We start from the raw sequence: 23,012 nt of genomic DNA, 5'->3' as shown, positions 1-23,012 counted from the left end.
ATTTATTTTCTTATACTAACGGAGCTTATGAGATTTTCTGTTGAGTTTTGTGTTGTGAAGTTTTCAAGTTTTGGGTAAGGATTTGATGGACTATGGAATAAGGAGTGGCAAGAGCCTAATCTTGGGGATGCCCAAGGCACCCCAAGGTAATATTCAAGGACAACCAAGAGCTGAAGCTTGGGTATGCCCTGGAAGGCATCCCCTCTTTCGTCTTCGTCTATCGGTAACTTTACTTGAGGCTATATTTTTATTCACCACATGATATGTGTTTTGCTTGGGGCGTCTTATATGATTTGAGTCTTTGCTTTTTAGTTTGCCACAATCATCCTTTCTGTACACACCTTTTGAGAGAGACGTGCATGAATCGTGATTTATTAGAATACTCTATGTGCTTTGATTTTATCTTTTGAGCTAGGCATTTTTACTCTAGTGCTACACTTATAACTTTACTTGAGGCTACATTTTTACTTTAGGTTGAAGCTTTTTCACATAAGCATCGCAACCCCAAACTTTCAGAAACGACAACTTTGGTTTCTTGCCAAACCACAGTTCATAAGGCATCGTCTCAACGGATTTTGATGGTGCCCTATTTAACATGAATGCAGCTATCTCTAGAGCATATCCCCAAAACGATAGCGGTAAATCAGTAAGAGACATCATAGATCGCACCATATCTAGTAAAGTACGATTACGACGTTCGGACACACCATTATGCTGTGGTGTTCCGGGTGGCGTGAGTTGCGAAACTATTCCGCATTGTTTCAAATGTACACCAAACTCGTAACTCAAATATTCTCCTCCACGATCAGATCGTAGGAATTTTATTTTCTTGTTACGATGATTTTCAACTTCACTCTGAAATTCTTTGAACTTTTCAAACGTTTCAGACTTATGTTTCATTAAGTAGATATACCCATATCTGCTTAAGTCATCTATGAAGGTGAGAAAATAATGATATCCGCCACGAGCCTCAACATTCATCGGACCACATACATCTGTATGTATGATTTCCAACAGATCTGTTGCTCTCTCCATAGTATCGGAGAATGGTGTTTTTGTCATCTTACCCATAAGGCACGGTTCGCAAGTACCAAGTGATTCATAATCAAGTGGTTCCAAAATTCCATCAGTATGGAGTTTCTTCATGCGCTTTACACTGATATGACCCAAACGGCAGTGCCACAAATAAGTTGCACTATCATTATCAACTCTGCATCTTTTGGCTTCAATATTATGAATATGTGTGTCACTACTATCGAGATTTAATAAGAATAGACCACTCTTTAAGGGTGCATGACCATAAAAGATATTACTCATATAAATAGAACAACCATTATTCTCTAATTTAAATGAATAACCGTTTCACATCAAACAAGATCCAGATATAATGTTCATGCTTAACGCTGGCACCAAATAACAATTATTTAGGTCTAATACTAATCCTGAAGGTAGATGTAGAGGTAGCGTGCCGACCACGATCACATGGACTTTCTTTGGAACCATTTCCCACGCGCATCGTCACCTCTTCCTTAGCCAATCTTCGCTTAATCCGTAGTCCCTATTTCGAGTTGCAAATGTTAGCAACAGAACCAGTATCAAATACCCAGGTTCTACTGCGAGCATTAGTAAGGTACACATCAATAACATGTATATCACATATACCTTTGTTCACCTTGCCATCCTTCTTATCCGCCAAATACTTGGGGCAGTTCCGCTTCCAGTGACCAGTCTGCTTGCAGTAGAAGCACTCAGTTTCAGGCTTAGGTCCAGGTTTGGGTTTCTTCTCTTGAGTAGCAACTTGCTTGTTGTTCTTTTTGAAGTTCCCCTTCTCCTTTCCTTTGCCCTTTTTCTTGAAACTAGTGGTCTTGTTGACCATCAACACTTGATGCTCCTTCTTGATTTCTACCTCCGCAGCTTTCAGCATTGCGAAGAGCTCGGGAATAGTCTTATTCATCCCTTGCATATTATAGTTCATCGCGAAGCTCTTGTAGCTTGGTGGCAGCGATTGGAGAATTCTGTCAATGACGCAATCATCTGGAAGATTAACTCCCAATTGAATCAAGTGATTATTATACCTAGACATTTTGAGTATATGCTCACTGACAGAACTGTTCTCCTCCATCTTGCAGCTATAGAACTTATTGGAGACTTCATATCTCTCAATCCAGGCATTTGCTTGAAATATTAACTTCAACTCCTGGAACATCTCATATGCTCCATGACGTTCAAAACGTCGTTGAAGTCCCGATTATAAGCCATAAAGCATGGCACACTGAACTATCGAGTAGTCATCAGCTTTGCTCTGCCAGACGTTCATAACATCTGGTGTTGCTCCAGCAGCAGGCCTGGCACCCAGCGGTGCTTCCAGGACGTAATTCTTCTGTGCAGCAATGAGGATAATCCTCAAGTTACGGACCCAGTCCGTGTAATTGCTACCATCATCTTTCAACTTTGCTTTCTCAAGGAACGCATTAAAATTCAACGGAACAACAACACGGGCCATCTATCTACAATCAAACATAAACAAGCAAGATACTATCAGGTACTAAGTTCATGATAAATTTAGGTTCAATTAATCATATTACTAAATAACTCCCACTTAGATAGACATCCCTCTAATCCTCTAAGTGATTACGTGATCCAAATCAACTAAACCATGTCCGATCATCACGTGAGATGGAGTAGTTTCATTGGTGAACATCACTATGTTGATCATATCTACTATATGATTCACGCTCGACCTTTCGGTCTCCGTGTTCTGAGGCCATATCTGTATATGCTTGGGTCGTCAAGTATAACCTGAGTATTCCGCGCGTGCAACTGTTTTGCACCCATTGTATTTGAACGTAGAGCCTAGCACACCCGATCATCACGTGGTGTCTCAGCACGAAGAACTTTCGCAACGGTGCATACTCAGGGAGAACACTTCTTGATAATTAGTGAGAGATCATCTTAAAATGCTACCGTCAATCAAAGCAAGATAAGATGCATAAAAGATAAATATCACATGCAATCAATATAAGTGATATGATATGGCCATCATCATCCTGTGCTTGTGATCTCCATCTTCGAAGCACCGTCGTGATCACCATCGTCACCGGCGCGACACCTTGATCACCATCGTAGCATCGTTGTCGTCTCGCCAATCTTATGCTTCCACGACTATCGCTACCGCTTAGTGATAAAGTAAAGCATTACAGCGAAATTGCATTGCATACAATAAAGCGACAACCATATGGCTCCTGCCAGTTGCCGATAACTTGGTTACAAAACATGATCATCTCATACAATAAAATTTAGCATCATGTCTTGACCATATCACATCACAACATGCCCTGCAAAAACAAGTTAGACGTCCTCTACTTTGTTGTTGCAAGTTTTACGTGGCTGCTACGGGCTTAAGCAAGAACCAATCTTACCTACGCATCAAAACCACAATGATAGTTTGTCAAGTTGGTGCTGTTTTAACCTTCGCAAGGACCGGGCGTAGCCACACTCGGTTCAACTAAAGTTGGAGAAACTGACACCCGCTAGCCACCTTTGTGCAAAGCACGTCGGGAGAACCGGTCTCGCGTAAGCGTACGCGTAATGTCGGTCCGGGCCGCTTCGTCCAACAATACCGCCGAACCAAAGTATGGCATGCTGGTAAGCAGTATGACTTATATCGCCCACAACTCACTTGTGTTCTACTCGTGCATATAACATCAACACATAAAACCTAGGCTCTGATACCACTGTTGGGGAACGTAGTAATTTTTAAAAATTTCCTATGCACACGCAAGATCATGGTGATGCATAGCAACGAGAGGGGAGAGTGTGATCTACGTACCCTTGTAGACCGACAGCGGAAGCGTTAGCACAACGCGGTTGATGTACTCGTACGTCTTCACGGCCCGACCGATCAAGCACCGAAACTACGGCACCTCCGAGTTTTAGCACACATTCAGCTCAATGACGATCCCCGGACTCCGATCCAGCAAAGTGTCGGGGAAGAGTTCCGTCAGCACGACGGCGTGGTGACGATCTTGATGTTCTACCGTCGCAGGGCTTCGCCTAAGCACCGCTACAATATTATCGAGGATTATGGTGGAAGGGGGCACCGCACACGGCTAAGAAAACGATCACGTGGATCAACTTGTGTGTCTAGGGGTGCCCCCTGCCCCCATATATAAAGGAGCAAGGGGAGGAGGCCGGCCGGCCCTATAGGCGCGCCAAGGAGGAGTCCTCCTCCTAGTAGGAGTAGGACTCCTACTAGGAGGGGGAAGGAAGTGGGGAGGGAGAAGGAAAGGGGGGCGCCGCCGCCCCTCTCCTAGTCCAATTTGGACCAGGGGGAGGAGGCGTGCGGCCCACCCTGGTTGCCCTTCTCTCTCTCCACTAAGGCCCATATGGCCCATTACTTCTCCCGGGGGGGTCCGGTAACCCTCCGGTACTCCGGTTTTCTCCGAAATCACCCGGAACACTTTCGGTGTCCGAATATAGCCGTCCAATATATCAATCTTTATGTCTCGACCATTTCGAGACTCCTCGTTATGTCCGTGATCACATCCGGGACTCCGAACTAACTTCGGTACATCAAAACTCATAAACTCATAATATAACTATCATCGAAACCTTAAGCGTGCGGACCCTACGGGTTCGAGAACAATGTAGACATGACCGAGACATGTCTCCGGTCAATAACCAATAGCAGAACCTGGATGCTCATATTGGCTCCCACATATTCTACGAAGATCTTTATCGGTCAGACCGCATAACAACATACGTTGTTCCCTTTGTCATCGGTATGTTACTTGCCCGAGATTCGATCGTCGGTATCTCAATACCTAGTTCAATCTCGTTACCAGCAAGTCTCTTTACTCGTTTCGTAATACATCATCTCACAACTAACTCATTAGTTGCAATGCTTGCAAGGCTTATGTGATGTCATTACCGAGAGGGCCCAGAGATACCTCTCCGACAATCGGAGTGACAAATCCTAATCTCGAAATACGCCAACCCAACATTTACCTTTGGAGACACCTATAGAGCTCCTTTATAATCACCTAGTTACGTTGTGACGTTTGGTAGCACACAAAGTGTTCCTCCGGCAAACGGGAGTTGCATAATCTCATAGTCATAGGAACATGTATAAGTCATGAAGAAAGCAATAGCAACATACTAAACGATCGGGTGCTAAGCTAATGGAATGGGTCATGTCAATCACATCATTCTCCTAATAATGTGATCCCGCTAATCAAATGACAACACATGTCTATGGTTAGGAAACATAACCATCTTTGATTAACGAGCTAGTCAAGTAGAGGCATACTAGTGACGTTTAGTTTGTCTATGTATTCACACAAGTATTATGTTTTCGGATAATACAATTCTAGCATGAATAATAAACATTTATCATGATATAAGGAAATAAAATAATAACATTATTATTGCCTCTAGGGCATATTTCCTTCAGTATTGGTGGTCTACTAATTGGTGGAAGACTCCATGATATCCGCTCCAGCTTCGTCTTCATAGTCATCATCACTACTATCCGGGTCGAAGTCGGTGTCGTCGATGATGATGTAGTCTTCGGCATAGCTGAGTGCATGACAAACGACCTATCGCGTCTTACTCCTCGTCTGAAAAGTCTACAACATGATACGTTGCAGCCCGAAAACGGGTCAGCACATGAAATATGCTGGCAATGTAACACAGGCGAGTAATGAATAGAATAAATGCTATCACTACATGCATATATGGTTGGTGGAGGCTGTATGGTTAATATGTTTTGCGTAAAGCCAATTTTTCCCTACAACAAAGGAATGTATTTTATTTAACTATCATGGTAGTTGAACAACATTGAGAAGGTTCCTCCAACTCAATCCCAATTAAAAGTAATTATGAACCCAACAAATTAAATTAGAGTGATGAGGTCCATATGATAATCCATAAACCAGATACTCAAGATGTCCATAACCGGGGACACGGCTAACCATGATTAGTTTGTGCACTCTACAGAGGTTTGTGCACTTTTCCCCATAAGACTCGATCTCCTCCGTTGGATTTCTCGCACTACATGGTGTTTGAGAAACGAATGACCAAGACACAGTCTTTCAGAAGCATTAACTCTTTACTCCGGGTGGACAGCTGCACCTACTTTCCCTCTACATCTGCTAGCCCACCACTGAAAGAGGTCACACAACATACTCAACTATACTAGAGCCCATAATGGCTTGTGGCTGCACACGGAAGTTTATAGCATGAAAAATCTTATGACCCCTTTGAGCCTGGGTGGCGGACCGTAGGAGGATCACACGGTGTGACGCCCCCGATTTGACCGTACACTAATCATGCACGCAAATGTGTACGATCAAGATCAAGGACTCACGGGAAGATATCACAACACAACTCTACAATTAAAATAAGTCATACAAGCATCATATTACAAGCCAGGGGCCTCGAGGGCTCGAATACAAGAGCTCGATCATAGACGAGTCAGCGGAAGCAACAATATCTGAGTACAGACATAAGTTAAACAAGTTTGCCTTAAGAAGGCTAGCACAAACTGGGATACAGATCGAAAGAGGCGCAGGCCTCCTGCCTGGGATCCTCCTAACTACTCCTGGTCGTCGTCAGCGGGCATCACGTAGTAGTAGGCACCTCCGGTGTAGTAGGAGTCGTCGTCGACGGTGGCGTCTGGCTCCTGGGCTCCAACATCTGGTTGCGACAACCAGGAAGAAAGGAAAGGGGGAAAAAGGGGGAGAAAGCAACCGTGAGTACTCATCCAAAGTACTCGCAAGCAAGGAGCTACACTACATATGTATGCATTGGTATCAACTGGAATAAGGCTATTATATGTGGGCTGGACTACAGAAAGCCGGAATAAGAGGGGGATAGCTAGTCCTTTCGAAGACTACGCTTCTGGCAGCCTCCGTCTTGCAGCATGTAGAAGAGAGTAGACTGAAGTCCTCCAAGCAGCATCGTATAGCATAATCCTAACCGATGATCCTCCCCTCGTCGCCCTGTGAGAGAGCGACCACCGGTTGTATCTGGCACTTGGAAGGGTGTGTTTTATTAAGTATCCGGTTCTAGTTGTCATAAGGTCAAGGTACAACTCCAAGTCGTCCTGTTACCGAAGATCACGGCTATTCGAATAGATTAACTTCCCTGCAGGGGTGCACCACATACCCCAACACGCTCGATCCCATTTGGCCGGACACACTTTCCTGGGTCATGCCCGGCCTCGGAAGATCAACACGTCGCAGCCCCACCTAGACCAACATAGAGGTCAGCACGCCGGTCTAAACCTAAGCGCCCAGGGGTCTGGGCCCATCGCCCTTAGCACACCTGCACGTTGCGTGGGCGGCCGGAAGCAGACCTAGCCTAGTGGCGTTCCAGTCCAATCCAGCGCGCGCCGCTCCGTCGCTGACGTCAAGAAGGCTTCGGCTGATACCACGACGCCGGGATACCCATAACTACTCCCGCGTAGATGGTTAGTGCGTATAGACCAAATGGCCAGACTCAGATCAAATACCCAGATCTCGTTAAGCGTGTTAAGTATCCGCGAACGCCGACCAGGGCCAGGCCCACCTCTCTCCTAGGTGGTCGGAACCTGCCCTGTCGCTCCGCCTCAAAGATCCACACAGAGGGCCGTTGGGACAAAGGTCCTTTCAGCCCCCAATCCGTGAATCACTCGCGGGTGCTCCACAAGCCGACCCGTCTTTAGTCACCACATGTATCATGTATAAAGCATATAGTATATACCCGTGATCAACTCCCGAGTGATCACGGCACGATAGTATAGCATGGCAGACGGACAAGGATGTAGGGCCACTGATGAAAATGCTAGCATCCTATACTAAGCATTAGGATTGCAGGTAAAGGTAACAACAGTAGTAGCAAGGACAGGCTATGCATCAATATAGGATTAACGGGAAGCAGTAACATGCTACACTACTCTAATGCAAGCAGTATAGAGAAGAGTAGGCGATATCTGGTGATCAAAGGGGGGGGCTTGCCTGGTTGCTCTGGCAAGAGAGAGGGGTCGTCAACTCCGTAGTCGTACGGGGTAGCACCGGCGTCGGCCTCGGTGTCTAGAGAGAGAAGAGGGGGAAGAAACAATAAATATAATGCAAGCATATGCATAGTGATGCATGACAAGACAAGTTACGGCGTTAGAGGTGCCCTAACGCGGTAGTAGGTGATACCGGTGAAGGGGGATAACATCCGGGAAAGTATCCCCGGTGTTTCGTGTTTTCGGACAGAGGAGCCGGAGGGGGAAAGTTGCGAGTTCGATAGGTTAGAGGGGTGTGGCGGACGAACGGGTTGCGTATCCGGATTCGTCTCGTCGTTCTGAGCAACTTTCATGTACAAAGTATTTTCATCCGAGTTACGGATTAAAAGATATGATTTTCTAAAGATTTAAATCATTTTCTGATTTTAATTATATATTTAATTCCAACATTATCCAAAACAGTGAATGATGACGCAAGCATGACATCAGAGTGATGTCAGCAGGTCAACTGGTCGGTTGACCAGTCAAACAGACAGGTGGGTCCAGCGGGACCCACATGTCATTGTCTGTTATCTAATTAACCAGGTTAATTAGTTTAGTTAAACAGATTAGTTATGTTAATTAATGAAAGTTAATTAGGTGAAACTAGTTAATTAGGCTAATCTAATTAGGATTAATTAAGTTAATTAATTAATTGATTAATTAATATTTTTATTTAGTTTTTTTTTAATCCTTTTTTTTATCAAACATTTTCAGGGCGTGGGGCCCGTTCGTCAGTGGCACTAGGCCAACCCCGCGGGGCGGGTTAACGGGCGGAACCCCGGGGTCGGGAGCGGGGCGGGCGCCCGTGGAGGCCGCAGCCTGCCTGGGGCGGGGCGAGGCCGGCGGGGCGCCGGCAGCTGCCAGCAGCGGCGAGGGACGAAGGCGCGAGCGGCAGGCGGGTAGCGAAGCGCGGTGCGCAACGACAGTGAGCGGCGCAGCAGCGGCGGGGTTCGCGTGGGACCGCAGATGGCGGGAGGCGCGGCGCGAGCTGGCGGCCTCCGACGAGTAGCGAAGCACGGCCAGCCGTCGGGGATGCGACGGGCGCGCAGGCGCGTCGCGCGCACACCGCGGCCACGGAGGGGGAGGTCAGGGGCGGAGCTGCTCGTGCTAGCGCACGGGGACGAACGGGAGGCGACGCCGGACAGAGAGGGAAGAGAGGAGAGGCGGGCCTCACGTTCGAGTAGAGACCAGGGGGGCGGCGAGGCTCGAGGAAGCCGTTGCGGAGGAGGCCAGGGACGACCGACGGAGACGGGGAGGAGGTCCGGTGAGGGAGCGCTCCGACGAGGCCCAGGCGGGGCGGCGAGGCAGTAGCGGACGACGGAGGGCGGGCGCAGGGCGTCGGGGTGGCACCGGGGACGGGCTCCGGCGAGGAGGATGCAGGCCGGTGGGGAAGGGCGCCGGCGAGGTCCAGGAGGGGAAGGGGGGCGACGGCGTTCGGTGGCGATGAGGGCGAGGCGGCGGCGTCGAGCCCGATCCGATCTGGATCGGGGGAGAATGGGGGCGCGCCGTGGGGGGGGGGAAGGGGATCGTGGGGAGAGTGGGGGGATGGGGTTAGGGTTTCTGGCAGTGGGGGGGGGGGGGGTTATAGCCCGGGGTGGGCCGGCTGGGCTAGGTGGGTTGGCCCAGTTGGGCCACGGCCCAGGGAGGGGGGGGGCTTTTCTCTCTCTCTTTTTTTTGTATTGTTTTCTGTTTTCTTTTTATTTATTTTCTTTTCTGTTTTTATTTATTTATAAACACTTAGGCATTTTATAAAATGGTGAACCTTACACCATAATTATCTTTGTAATATTTGGCAACCACCGAACATTTTTGTTTTAATTTTTGAAAACTTTTATTGTTTTCTTTTATTTGATTTTTGAACTTGTTTCGGTTCTGAACTATCGAGAGTTTACCACAGTAACCGTGGTGACGTGGCATCATTAGCGGGGAATCACTGTAGCTTAATTATCCGGGCGTTACAAAACTCCTCCACTACAAGAAATCTCGTCCCGAGATTTTAGGAGGTAGAAGGAAACAGTGCGGGGTATTCATCACGCAGGCGATCCTGGCGTTCCCAGGTGGCTTCGTCTTCAGAGTGATTCGACCACTGGACCTTGAGGAACCTGATCGCCTTCTGGCGTGTGCGGCGTTCAGCTTGGTCGAGGATGCAGACCGGATGCTCTTTATAGGAGAGGTCCTGTTGCAATTCGAGCACTTCATGATCCACCGCTCGGATTGGATCCTTGAAGCAACGGCGGAGTTGTGACACGTGGAACACATCGTGAACCTGAGAAAGGTTCGGTGGAAGCTCCAATTGATATGCCACCTTTCCACGCCTTTCGAGAATAGTGAAGGGACCGATATAGCGAGGAGCTAGCTTGCCCTTGATCCCGAAGCGGTGAGCACCCTTCATTGGTGTAACTCGAAGATAAGCCTTTTCGCCAGGTTGATAGACCATGTCTTGGTGATGACGGTCATACTGACTTTTCTGACGTGACTGAGCAGTCTTGAGATTCTCGCGAATAATGCGAACTTGTTCTTCGGCCTGTTGTATAATATCCGGACCAAAGAGTGGACGTTCCCCAGTTTCTGACCAGTTCAGAGGGGTTCGACACTTTCGTCCATATAGCACTTCGAAGGGGGACATCTTTAGACTAGCTTGATAGCTATTATTATAAGAGAACTCGGCATATGGAAGAGATTCCTCCCATTTCTTGCCGAATGAGATTACACAAGCTCGTAGCATGTCTTCGAGAACTTGGTTGACACGTTCAACCTGTCCTTGCGACTGAGGATGGAACGCAGTACTGAACGACAGATGAGTCCCCATAGCTTCTTGGAAACTCGCCCAAAACCTTGAAGTGAATAAGCTGCCACGGTCGGAACTGATAACCAGTGGGATACCGTGAAGTGAAACAATTCTAGCCATGTAGAGAGTAGCAAGCTGACTAGCAGTGATTGTCTCTTTGACCGCCAGGAAATGGGCAACTTTGGAAAGCCGGTCAATGACGACAAGAATAGCATCATTACCTTTCTGCGATTTGGGAAATCCAGTGACGAAGTCCATTTCAACATGGTCCCATTTCCATTCAGGAATAGAGATAGGTTGCAGAGTTCCAGCAGGCCTTTGATGCTCTGCTTTGATTCGGCGACAAACGTCACACTCAGCAACATAACGAGCAATGTCCTGCTTCATATTAGACCACCAGAATCTTTGACGAATATCCTGGTACATCTTTGTACTACCAGGATGGATGGACAGAGGCGTATCATGGGCTTCTTGCATAACCCTTTTAGTCTTATCCAGGTTTTTCTTCGAACATGGTACCACTAAGCGGCCTTTGAAATACAAGGCGCCATCGTCGGCGATCGTGAAGAATGAGGGCTTCCCCCTTTTGAGGTCGCGCTTAATCTTGAGGACTTCATCGTCACACTTCTGTATCCATTTGATGGTGTCCACAAGATCTGGTTTCGCAACCAGGGTATTGAGAGAACCCTTGGGAACAACATGGAGGTTCTGTTTGGGGAAACCTTCGGGAGGGGGAGCGAGTGATCCCGGGGGAACAATATGGAGGTTCAGCCCTCTAAATTCTTCGACAAGCGAGGGCTGAACTTTGTGGACCTGGAGGTGGTTGCAGTAAGACTTGTGGCTCAGGGCATCAGCCATTACATTAGCCTTGCCGGGGGTATATGATATATCCACGTCAAAGTCTGCAACAGTCTCCATCCATCTTTGCTGGCGTAGGTTCAAATCTGGCTGAGTAAACAGATACTTCAGACTTTGATGGTCGGTGAAGATCTCGCAACGATTACCGAGAAGGTAATGTCGCCACTGCTTCAGTGCATGAATGACAGCAGCAAGCTCGAGGTCGTGAACCGGGTAGTTTTCTTCGTGAGGGCGCAATTGACGAGAGGCATAAGCAATCACTCTGCGCTCTTGCATTAGGACACAGCCTAATCCTTGACGGGAAGCGTCGCAGTAAATGACGAAGTCCTTCTTAGTATCAGGTGGAGCAAGTACGGGGGCAGAAGTCAACTTGTCTTTGAGCGCCTGGAAACTTTCCTGACACTTGTCTGTCCAGTCGAACTTGACACCCTTATGCAACAAATTAGTCAGAGGCCTGGCAATCTTGGAGAAGTTCTCGACGAATCGACGGCAATAGCTGGCGAGGCCGAGAAAACTTCGGACTTGCTTCACATTCTTCGGAGGAGTCCAATCGAGAATAGCCTGAACTCGTTCAGGGTTGACGGCAATACCATCTTTGGAGATGACATGCCCAAGATAGGTTACTTCGGGAAGCCAGAATTCACACTTGGAATACTTAGCATACAGCTGATGTTCTCGAAGCTTCTCTAGCACAAGACGCAGATGTCCAGCATGTTCTTCCTCGTTCTTGGAAAATACAAGGATATCGTCCAAATAAACCACGACGAACTTGTCGAGGTAATCCATGAATATATAATTCATCAGACGAGAGAAGGTGGCGGGAGCATTCGTTAAGCCGAATGACATGACGGTGTACTCATATGACCCATACCGAGTCACGAAGGCGGTTTTTGGGATGTCCTCTTCACGAACACGGATCTGGTGGTAACCCAACCTCAAGTCAAGTTTGGAGAACACTGATGAACCAGCCAGTTGATCGTAAAGATCATTGATCCGAGGAAGAGGGTATTTATTCTGAATGGTAGCTTGGTTTATAGGACGGTAGTCTTGGACCAATCGGTTTGTCCCATCCTTCTTCCTAACAAAGAGAGAAGGTGCTCCCCAAGGAGAGCAACTTGGGCGAATGAAACCTTTGACAAGAGATTTGTCGATTTCCTCCTTAAGCTCAAGGAGTTCATGCGGCGGCATCTTGTAGGGTCGTTTAGCTATAGGGGTAGTGCCGGGTTTCAAGTCGATGATGAATTCGACAGCTCTAGCAGGGGGAATCCCTGGAAGTTCTTCTGGGAATACATCTTGGAATTCACGAACGACGAGAACGTTTTCAATGCCCTCGAGTGGTGCAGCGTTCAACGCATTCAAGGCATAAAGTCGTGCCTCGGCGTTCTGAACTACACGAGCTTGATAAGCTATTATTTCATCAGAAGGGTGTAGCAAATGGACGACCTTAGTGGCGCAAACTATAGAAGCAGTATGCGCTTTTAACCAATTCATTCCCAGAATGAGATCAATGCTACAGGACTTCAGTACGATGGGAGAGACAAGGAATTCCAGTCCTTCGATTTCTACAGGGACGTCGTTGCAAATCATGGAGGTTCGACATTGGCCCGCAGGGGTGTGTACTAATAGTGAAGCATCCATGTTCTCACATTTAATGTCGTGCAAGCATGCAAAACCTTCTGACATGAATGAATGCGATGCACCTGTATCAAATAAAACGGATGCTGGTACTGAATTTACGAGGAGGGTACCCATCACAGTAGCAGGCTGGTCTTGAGCTTCGCTCAGATCAACGTGGTTGGCATGAACACGACCATAAGACTTGGCATTGTTGCTGCGGAGCTGGTTGCTTCCACGGCCAGTTGCTGGAAGGGCCAGTTGATTCGGGTTCTAGTTGCATTCCCTAGCACGATGCCCTGGTTGCCCACACCTGAAGCACAATCCATTATTGGGAGTGGGAACAGGAGCTTGTGGTGGTGGAGCTGGGAGTCTTGGCCGCCTAGTCGGAGGAGTAGGCAGACGAGGTGCAGCTAGGTCTGCCTTGGGGTAGGTGCATCCGGCTGGTACAAGCTATTGGGAATCCATATCTTGCGCTTCTGTGAGGACGGGCCCGAAGATGAGCCCGTGTCACGGTTGCGCCTGTGAGAGCTCTGGTATTCCTGCAGACCAGTTTCGACATTGATGGCTTTGTTCACCAGAGTGGCGAAATCAGCAAAATCATGCACTAGAAGTGCGAGTTTGATGTCAGCTTGAAGGCCATCCCGGAACTTCTCCTGTCTGCGTGCATCAGTTGCAATGTCCTCTTCAGCATAGCGGGACAAGTCCAGAAACTCCCGCTGATAAGCTTCCACAGTCTTGTTGCCTTGGGTGAGGTTGCGGAACTCACGCTTCTTCCGGTCCATAACTCCCTGAGGAATGAAGCGAGCACGGAAGGCAGCTTGGAAGTCTGGCCAGGTGATGATTGTTCCAGCTGGCAGTGTACGCCTGTGGCTGTCCCACCATTGAGCTGCGGGTCCCTTCAGGAAGAAGGAAGCAAAGGTGACATAGCTGGCAGGGGCTACATCAGCAGACTCCATCTCATAGGTGATGTCACGGAGCCAGTCATCAGCATCCAGAGGCTGAGTTGAGCTGCGGTACACAGTTGGGTTCAGGCGCATGAAATCCTGCAGAGTTACTGGGGTTGGCTGCTGGTTCATATTGGGGCGAGGAAACTGAGCCATCATATTCTCCATGAACTGGCGATTCATCTCAAGCTGTTGGATCATACCAGCCATGTACTCAGGCGGTGGTGGGGCGTTGCCACCACGACCACGACCACCTGGTCTAACCATCCTGCTATTATTTAACAGGGGTAGTTCAGCATTGAGGAATTGTAAAAACAAGAATCATTCATGATGAAACATGCACAACGAAAGCAGCACGATAGATACCACATAGTAGTCGGCATATCTTACAAAAGAGATCATGCATAGAGTTCGTTACACAGTGTTCAGTACATAGACTAAGACATCATAGGCGGCACGCAGGCTCGCGGCGAATGCATCTAACACTAATAAGCAAGTCTACGTCAGTCCCATGCGGTACTGCGGAGGTAGGTGTAGCCCGACAGCTGGCAGTGACGCGAAGGGAAGACCTCCACGCGAGTAGCCTGGGGTCCGCGGATACTCTGGTGCGGAACCCGACGCGCAGGTGGCAGGAGAGGGCCCAATGCAGGAGAGTAGCCTCCCACATCTGGCCAGCCGACGCCCTGGGGCATCACGGTCCTGGCTGGGTAGATAGCAGAACGCGACAGCTCCCCAGATCCGACGAAGGGGTGCAACATCGTCAGAGCACGGTAGAGGTGCTGACGGGTGGTGTACAACTCGTGGCGAAGAGCTCGGTTAGCTCGATCCAGCCCATCAGCATGCAGAACCAGGTTCTGATGGTAGAATGGCTCTCGGGTGACAGTGGAGTAGGCAGCAGTGTAGTAACCCTCCGCACCAACATCGGATGCGATAGCAATGTGCCTGAAGGGGGAGGTGTCCAACTCCTGATACTCTCCACGAAGACGTGTCAGAGCAGCATAAGCAGCATCGTGGACCGCCATATCGATAGTCACTCCAACACCATGAGCAGTGTGCAGCACGGTAGTGGAGTCATACTCCCGAGAGTAGAGGTGGACGATGGCACGGTACTGCTCCTGGTTGAAGTCCTGATACTCCTCATAGACGGTGTACTCAGGGTGCCAGCGATAACCCAGATAGGTCATCATCTCAACCAACACAGCAGGTGACCCTGAGGCACCAATGGCCGTCGTGTGGCGCACGACCTGCCTCGTGGGTTCCATCTGAAAACACAGATGTTTTCACAGGAGTCAAATGACAATGTGGATAATGTTCAAATACAATTCTAAAGAATAACTAGGGCTTATCCAACTTTGGGGTGAATGTCGTAACGGGATCCTAGTGTCAGAGTTAGTAAATTCGTTTAACCCGAGTAGAAGAGAGTTCAGAGTCCCAGAGTAAAGGTCGAGGAGTAAAAGATACTAGTACCACCCGATGGCGACGTGGGCCCGTAAGGCACACAGCCAAGTTAGTAAAAGTTTATACAATGTCTAGACTCGACTTCGGCCAAGGAGTGTGGAAGGGGGATTCCTACAGGCAGTCGGCTCTGATACCAACTTGTGACGCCCCCGATTTGACCGTACACTAATCATGCACGCAAATGTGTACGATCAAGATCAAGGACTCACGAGAAGATATCACAACACAACTCTACAATTAAAATAAGTCATACAAGCATCATATTACAAGCCAGGGGCCTCGAGGGCTCGAATACAAGAGCTCGATCATAGACGAGTCAGCGGAAGCAACAATATCTGAGTACAGACATAAGTTAAACAAGTTTGCCTTAAGAAGGCTAGCACAAACTGGGATACAGATCGAAAGAGGCGCAGGCCTCCTGCCTGGGATCCTCCTAACTACTCCTGGTCGTCGTCAGCGGGCATCACGTAGTAGTAGGCACCTCCGGTGTAGTAGGAGTCGTCGTCGACGGTGGCGTCTGGCTCCTGGGCTCCAACATCTGGTTGCGACAACCAGGAAGAAAGGAAAGGGGGAAAAAGGGGGAGAAAGCAACCGTGAGTACTCATCCAAAGTACTCGCAAGCAAGGAGCTACACTACATATGTATGCATTGGTATCAACTGGAATAAGGCTATTATATGTGGGCTGGACTGCAGAAAGCCGGAATAAGAGGGGGATAGCTAGTCCTTTCGAAGACTACGCTTCTGGCAGCCTCCGTCTTGCAGCATGTAGAAGAGAGTAGACTGAAGTCCTCCAAGCAGCATCGTATAGCATAATCCTAACCGATGATCCTCCCCTCGTCGCCCTGTGAGAGAGCGACCACCGGTTGTATCTGGCACTTGGAAGGGTGTGTTTTATTAAGTATCCGGTTCTAGTTGTCATAAGGTCAAGGTACAACTCCAAGTCGTCCTGTTACCGAAGATCACGGCTATTCGAATAGATTAACTTCCCTGCAGGGGTGCACCACATACCCCAACACGCTCGATCCCATTTGGCCGGACACACTTTCCTGGGTCATGCCCGGCCTCGGAAGATCAACACGTCGCAGCCCCACCTAGACCAACAGAGAGGTCAGCACGCCGGTCTAAACCTAAGCGCCCAGGGGTCTGGGCCCATCGCCCTTAGCACACCTGCACGTTGCGTGGGCGGCCGGAAGCAGACCTAGCCTAGTGGCGTTCCAGTCCAATCCAGCGCGCGCCGCTCCGTCGCTGACGTCAAGAAGGCTTCGGCTGATACCACGACGCCGGGATACCCATAACTACTCCCGCGTAGATGGTTAGTGCGTATAGACCAAATGGCCAGACTCAGATCAAATACCCAGATCTCGTTAAGCGTGTTAAGTATCCGCGAACGCCGACCAGGGCCAGGCCCACCTCTCTCCTAGGTGGTCGGAACCTGCCCTGTCGCTCCGCCTCAAAGATCCACACAGAGGGCCGTTGGGACAAAGGTCCTTTCAGCCCCCAATCCGTGAATCACTCGCGGGTGCTCCACAAGCCGACCCGTCTTTAGTCACCACATGTATCATGTATAAAGCATATAGTATATACCCGTGATCAACTCCCGAGTGATCACGGCACGATAGTATAGCATGGCAGACGGACAAGGATGTAGGGCCACTGATGAAAATGCTAGCATCCTATACTAAGCATTAGGATTGCAGGTAAAGGTAACAACAGTAGTAGCAAGGACAGGCTATGCATCAATATAGGATTAACGGGAAGCAGTAACATGCTACACTACTCTAATGCAAGCAGTATAGAGAAGAGTAGGCGATATCTGGTGATCAAAGGGGGGGGCTTGCCTGGTTGCTCTGGCAAGAGAGAGGGGTCGTCAACTCCGTAGTCGTACGGGGTAGCACCGGCGTCGGCCTCGGTGTCTAGAGAGAGAAGAGGGGGAAGAAACAATAAATATAATGCAAGCATATGCATAGTGATGCATGACAAGACAAGTTACGGCGTTAGAGGTGCCCTAACGCGGTAGTAGGTGATACCGGTGAAGGGGGATAACATCCGGGAAAGTATCCCCGGTGTTTCGCGTTTTCGGACAGAGGAGCCGGAGGGGGAAAGTTGCGAGTTCGATAGGTTAGAGGGGTGTGGCGGACGAACGGGTTGCGTATCCGGATTCGTCTCGTCGTTCTGAGCAACTTTCATGTACAAAGTATTTTCATCCGAGTTACGGATTAAAAGATATGATTTTCTAAAGATTTAAATCATTTTCTGATTTTAATTATATATTTAATTCCAACATTATCCAAAACAGTGAATGATGACGCAAGCATGACATCAGAGTGATGTCAGCAGGTCAACTGGTCGGTTGACCAGTCAAACAGACAGGTGGGTCCAGCGGGACCCACATGTCATTGTCTGTTATCTAATTAACCAGGTTAATTAGTTTAGTTAAACAGATTAGTTATGTTAATTAATGAAAGTTAATTAGGTGAAACTAGTTAATTAGGCTAATCTAATTAGGATTAATTAAGTTAATTAATTAATTGATTAATTAATATTTTTATTTAGTTTTTTTTAATCCTTTTTTTATCAAACATTTTCAGGGCGTGGGGCCCGTTCGTCAGTGGCACTAGGCCAACCCCGCGGGGCGGGTTAACGGGCGGAACCCCGGGGTCGGGAGCGGGGCGGGCGCCCGTGGAGGCCGCAGCCTGCCTGGGGCGGGGCGAGGCCGGCGGGGCGCCGGCAGCTGCCAGTAGCGGCGAGGGACGAAGGCGCGAGCGGCAGGCGGGTAGCGAAGCGCGGTGCGCAACGACAGTGAGCGGCGCAGCAGCGGCGGGGTTCGCGTGGGGCCGCAGATGGCGGGAGGCGCGGCGCGAGCTGGCGGCCTCCGACGAGTAGCGAAGCACGGCCAGCCGTCGGGGATGCGACGGGCGCGCAGGCGCGTCGCGCGCACACCGCGGCCACGGAGGGGGAGGTCAGGGGCGGAGCTGCTCGTGCTAGCGCACGGGGACGAACGGGAGGCGACACCGGACAGAGAGGGAAGAGAGGAGAGGCGGGCCTCACGTTCGAGTAGAGACCAGGGGGGCGGCGAGGCTCGAGGAAGCCGTTGCGGAGGAGGCCAGGGACGACCGACGGAGACGGGGAGGAGGTCCGGTGAGGGAGCGCTCCGACGAGGCCCAGGCGGGGCGGCGAGGCAGTAGCGGACGACGGAGGGCGGGCGCAGGGCGTCGGGGTGGCACCGGGGACGGGCTCCGGCGAGGAGGATGCAGGCCGGTGGGGAAGGGCGCCGGCGAGGTCCAGGAGGGGAAGGGGGGCGACGGCGTTCGGTGGCGATGAGGGCGAGGCGGCGGCGTCGAGCCCGATCCGATCTGGATCGGGGGAGAATGGGGGCGCGCCGTGGGGGGGGGGAAGGGGATCGTGGGGAGAGTGGGGGGATGGGGTTAGGGTTTCTGGCAGTGGGGGGGGGGTTATAGCCCGGGGTGGGCCGGCTGGGCTAGGTGGGTTGGCCCAGTTGGGCCACGGCCCAGGGAGGGGGGGGCTTTTCTCTCTCTCTTTTTTTTGTATTGTTTTCTGTTTTCTTTTTATTTATTTTCTTTTCTGTTTTTATTTATTTATAAACACTTAGGCATTTTATAAAATGGTGAACCTTACACCATAATTATCTTTGTAATATTTGGCAACCACCGAACATTTTTGTTTTAATTTTTGAAAACTTTTATTGTTTTCTTTTATTTGATTTTTGAACTTGTTTCGGTTCTGAACTATCGAGAGTTTACCACAGTAACCGTGGTGACGTGGCATCATTAGCGGGGAATCACTGTAGCTTAATTATCCGGGCGTTACACACGGTATATCCCTGGGATCTCCTAGGACAACACTAGTATATCCCCAGGTGCCCAAAACAAGCAATCCACCCAGATGTGTATTAAAGTTGCCACCTTAAGTTAAACCATTAAATTAACAATCTCACATCTGTCATGGATACACTCAAACCCAAATCCACATATATGAGCATAACATGGCAATATAAGCATAACGTAGAAGTAACTCCCAGGGGTTTGATAATAAAACAGGTAATAGGTTCTACCTCATCATCTACTTCCCAAACCCACATGTTAAGAGATCCTACTCATGCAATGTTTGAGGGTTGAAACTAATGCATAAAAACTGGGTATGAAGAGTATGATCAAAGTGTGAACTTGACTTGCTGATGATCCGCAAAACCTAGAGACTCATAGTAGCACGCCTCGCACTCCGGGTGTTCTATTGCAAACAAACAATAACATAAATAAGCAATCAAGCAAAGATGCATGGATAAATCTCAAATAAGAAGATCTAACCAGAAAGTTCAACTGAAGAACTCCGGTTAGCAAAAAGAATCAAATCAAATGGAGCAACGAAACTCAAGCTGCGAAAGAAACAAGATCCGATTACTAATATGGACTAAAGTCAAATTTTACAGCACCAAAATTTTGTTCAAGTTGATTAAACAGAAAGAGGGCTTCGAGACGAAGATCTAGGCGTTTGAATCGCCTGATTCCGATAAACGAGCGAAAAGATAAACTAAAACGAAAATCGGGTTAGAAATCGCGATTGAAAATAATCGCGAAAACCCTGGAAACAGAAAAACTGACGAACATGCTAACGAACGAACGTTCACTGTCTGTGACTAACGGGTGAACGGTGTTCGTTAAAAAGAACGTCCGCAACTTAACCGAACCCAAAAACGAAACAAAAACCGATCTTAGCTTTCCTCTTATATTCGCAATATCCATATTGCAATCTTAGTTTCTTGCTTGTTCTCTCGTTTGCCTGCAGGAAACATACCTTCATGGTCAGGTTGATCGTGCTCCGGCATGGTCAATAACCTCTCGAAGTTGGTTTAGCGATTGCTAAGGCGCGACGTCCTCGCACGTTTGTAATCGGATCATCAAAGTCGACTTCCTCCAAAACGATAGCCACCATCTCATCGAAAGACGGGACACCTTTGCCTCTATCACTCCTTGATTGTTGTTATAAACCTTCGCAAATAATTGTGGTCTCTGCGCCTAAACTGGAGACCTTGGGTGCAATTCGTGATCCGTTTAAATGGTTCGAGATGGTGTTTGCCTCCACACCTATTGAGGTACTGTATATTATTCATGTACACTTTTGTAATTTGCATTTTTTGTTTGTGCGCATAAGTTAAGTATCATTTTGGAGTACACTTTCAGTGTTAATATTATGTTCTATGCTCAATGACGAGCTTGTCCATCCTATCAGTGGTGGTGGATTCTGCCAAGACCTTACATATCAGTATGTGATGTTTTGATCTCAACATCATTATTGCCTTGCTGCAATGCTTTCCATGTCTGGAGAATTTCTATATAAATGTGATGATTTCACACACATTAAAAGCCCATATATAATATACTATAATTAATCGTTCAGCTATCACTCTTTCAACATAATATTTTTTAGACATTAACTGTTTTCAATCTTCATCTCTATTTTGGCACTAACACATGGAGAAAAAAGGTATAACAAATCGATGGTTCAAGAAGCACCGGGATTTTCTCATATCTCATGACATTTGTTTGAAGATAGTAACGCTGGAAGGATATGCATCCAACACTGCAAACACTAGCTTTGTCACATTCTTCATGTTGAATGCGAGGGCGCCATTGTCCGCGAGGATTAAGTTTTTCAACAAGAAATTTCTCACGAAACTGTGCGTGGAACAACATAAAAATAAGTTTCGATTGGACCTAAGGGCTTATGATCGTGCTCCGCTTATATTTACAACTTGTCGTTATCATGGACTGGTAGAACTTTTGTACCAGGATCTTGATTTTATGGACCGGACCGATCCATTTGATTGTGACTGCCAAAAACTTTGGTTGAATTAGATGTTATTGCCTTGTTCAATCCGGGTTATGTGTAAACCTGATGAACAATTAATCCTTGTGCTTTTGTACCTTTTATAAGCTGGAATTAGACATTGTTGCCCTTTTCAACTAGGATTTGACCCACATGTGTTGTGGTTTATTCTTTATTGGCCCCTTCGTATTTTTAGTACCAAACTTTGACCTTAGATTTAACTAAGAATATATTAATGCATGTCATCGAAAATAATATTGTTGGACGACTATTTCCGGCTATGTTCATATGCTATATGCAATAATTATGCATGTGCTTGCTCTTCGTTTAGGCGGCGGCGGAGCTCTCTGCTCGTGTGCCTCCGCGCGCTCTACTTGCCGTTTAGGCGCCCTCGGATTGCATCCCTCTGCATGCTCTGCTCACCATTTAGGTGCCAAGTCTTGCTCGGGTCGCGTCGTCCCTCCGCGCGCGCTCTACTAGCGGTTGGGGAAGCTTTAGTTATTTGATCTTAGATTATGCTAATTAATTATATCTCCAGAGCCGGAATCATCCCGCTCTGGAGGTATAATTAATTAACCTAAACTATGATCTCCGGCGCCCGTTCCTGTTGCGCAACTCCATCCTGTCGACCGTTGGGGGTATGCTGGTATGTGTGTGTAACTAACTACCAAGTGGATCAGTAGCGAGTCGCCATCAACAGCCATTGCTGTGGTTATTTATAGCTAGCAGCTGACTAGGGGATTGGAGATTTTACAATTCACCTCTGTCCCCTGTGGAGCGCGGGAAGACTTGAGCACACAACCTGACAACCATATGCGTTGTCACATGTTACCGAACATGTGTTAACATAAGGAAACGTACGTGTAACCTACTAATCATCGCACACGGATACTCGCACACGCATCGTGTGCGATACTCCTAGCCATCGCAAGCAACTAGTATGTATTTTCAAAGTTTTTAGTACACACATAATCACACACGAATTAACTCTAGTAACCGTGTGTGTTATATTTTCTCATCACAAACAGTTCATCCGATGGCTGTTTGCCGTGTATCACACACATCTTGTTTACATGAATCGTTTGTGTTTTTTTGGCTCATCGCAAACAGTTCATCTATGTGAACTGTCTGTGGCATATTACACATATCTTGTTAAGTTGAACCGTTTCTGTTGTGTTTCCTAATCGAAAACAGTTCGTCCGAGTGAACTATATGTCGTATATCACACACATCTTGATCTGACTGACCGTTTCTGTTGCATTCCCTAATAGCGCACAGTTCATCTCAGCGAACTGTATGTCGTATATTGCACACACATTGATACGGTGGCCCGTTTCTATTGTTCTGCATCATCGTAAATAGTTCTACTGGATCAACCATATGCCCCGCATCGCACACGTAACTAAAATCTGAATCGTGTTTGATGTCTCCACCATCACAAACGTTTTGCATCTTTTTTGACGGTTT

Source organism: Triticum urartu, chromosome 6A, assembly GCF_056163025.1.
Source record: "Triticum urartu cultivar PI428250 chromosome 6A, HENAU_Tu73, whole genome shotgun sequence".
Classification (NCBI taxonomy): domain Eukaryota; kingdom Viridiplantae; phylum Streptophyta; class Magnoliopsida; order Poales; family Poaceae; genus Triticum; species Triticum urartu.
The sequence above is the reverse complement of the archived record's forward strand: the minus strand, read 5'-3'. Positions refer to the sequence as shown.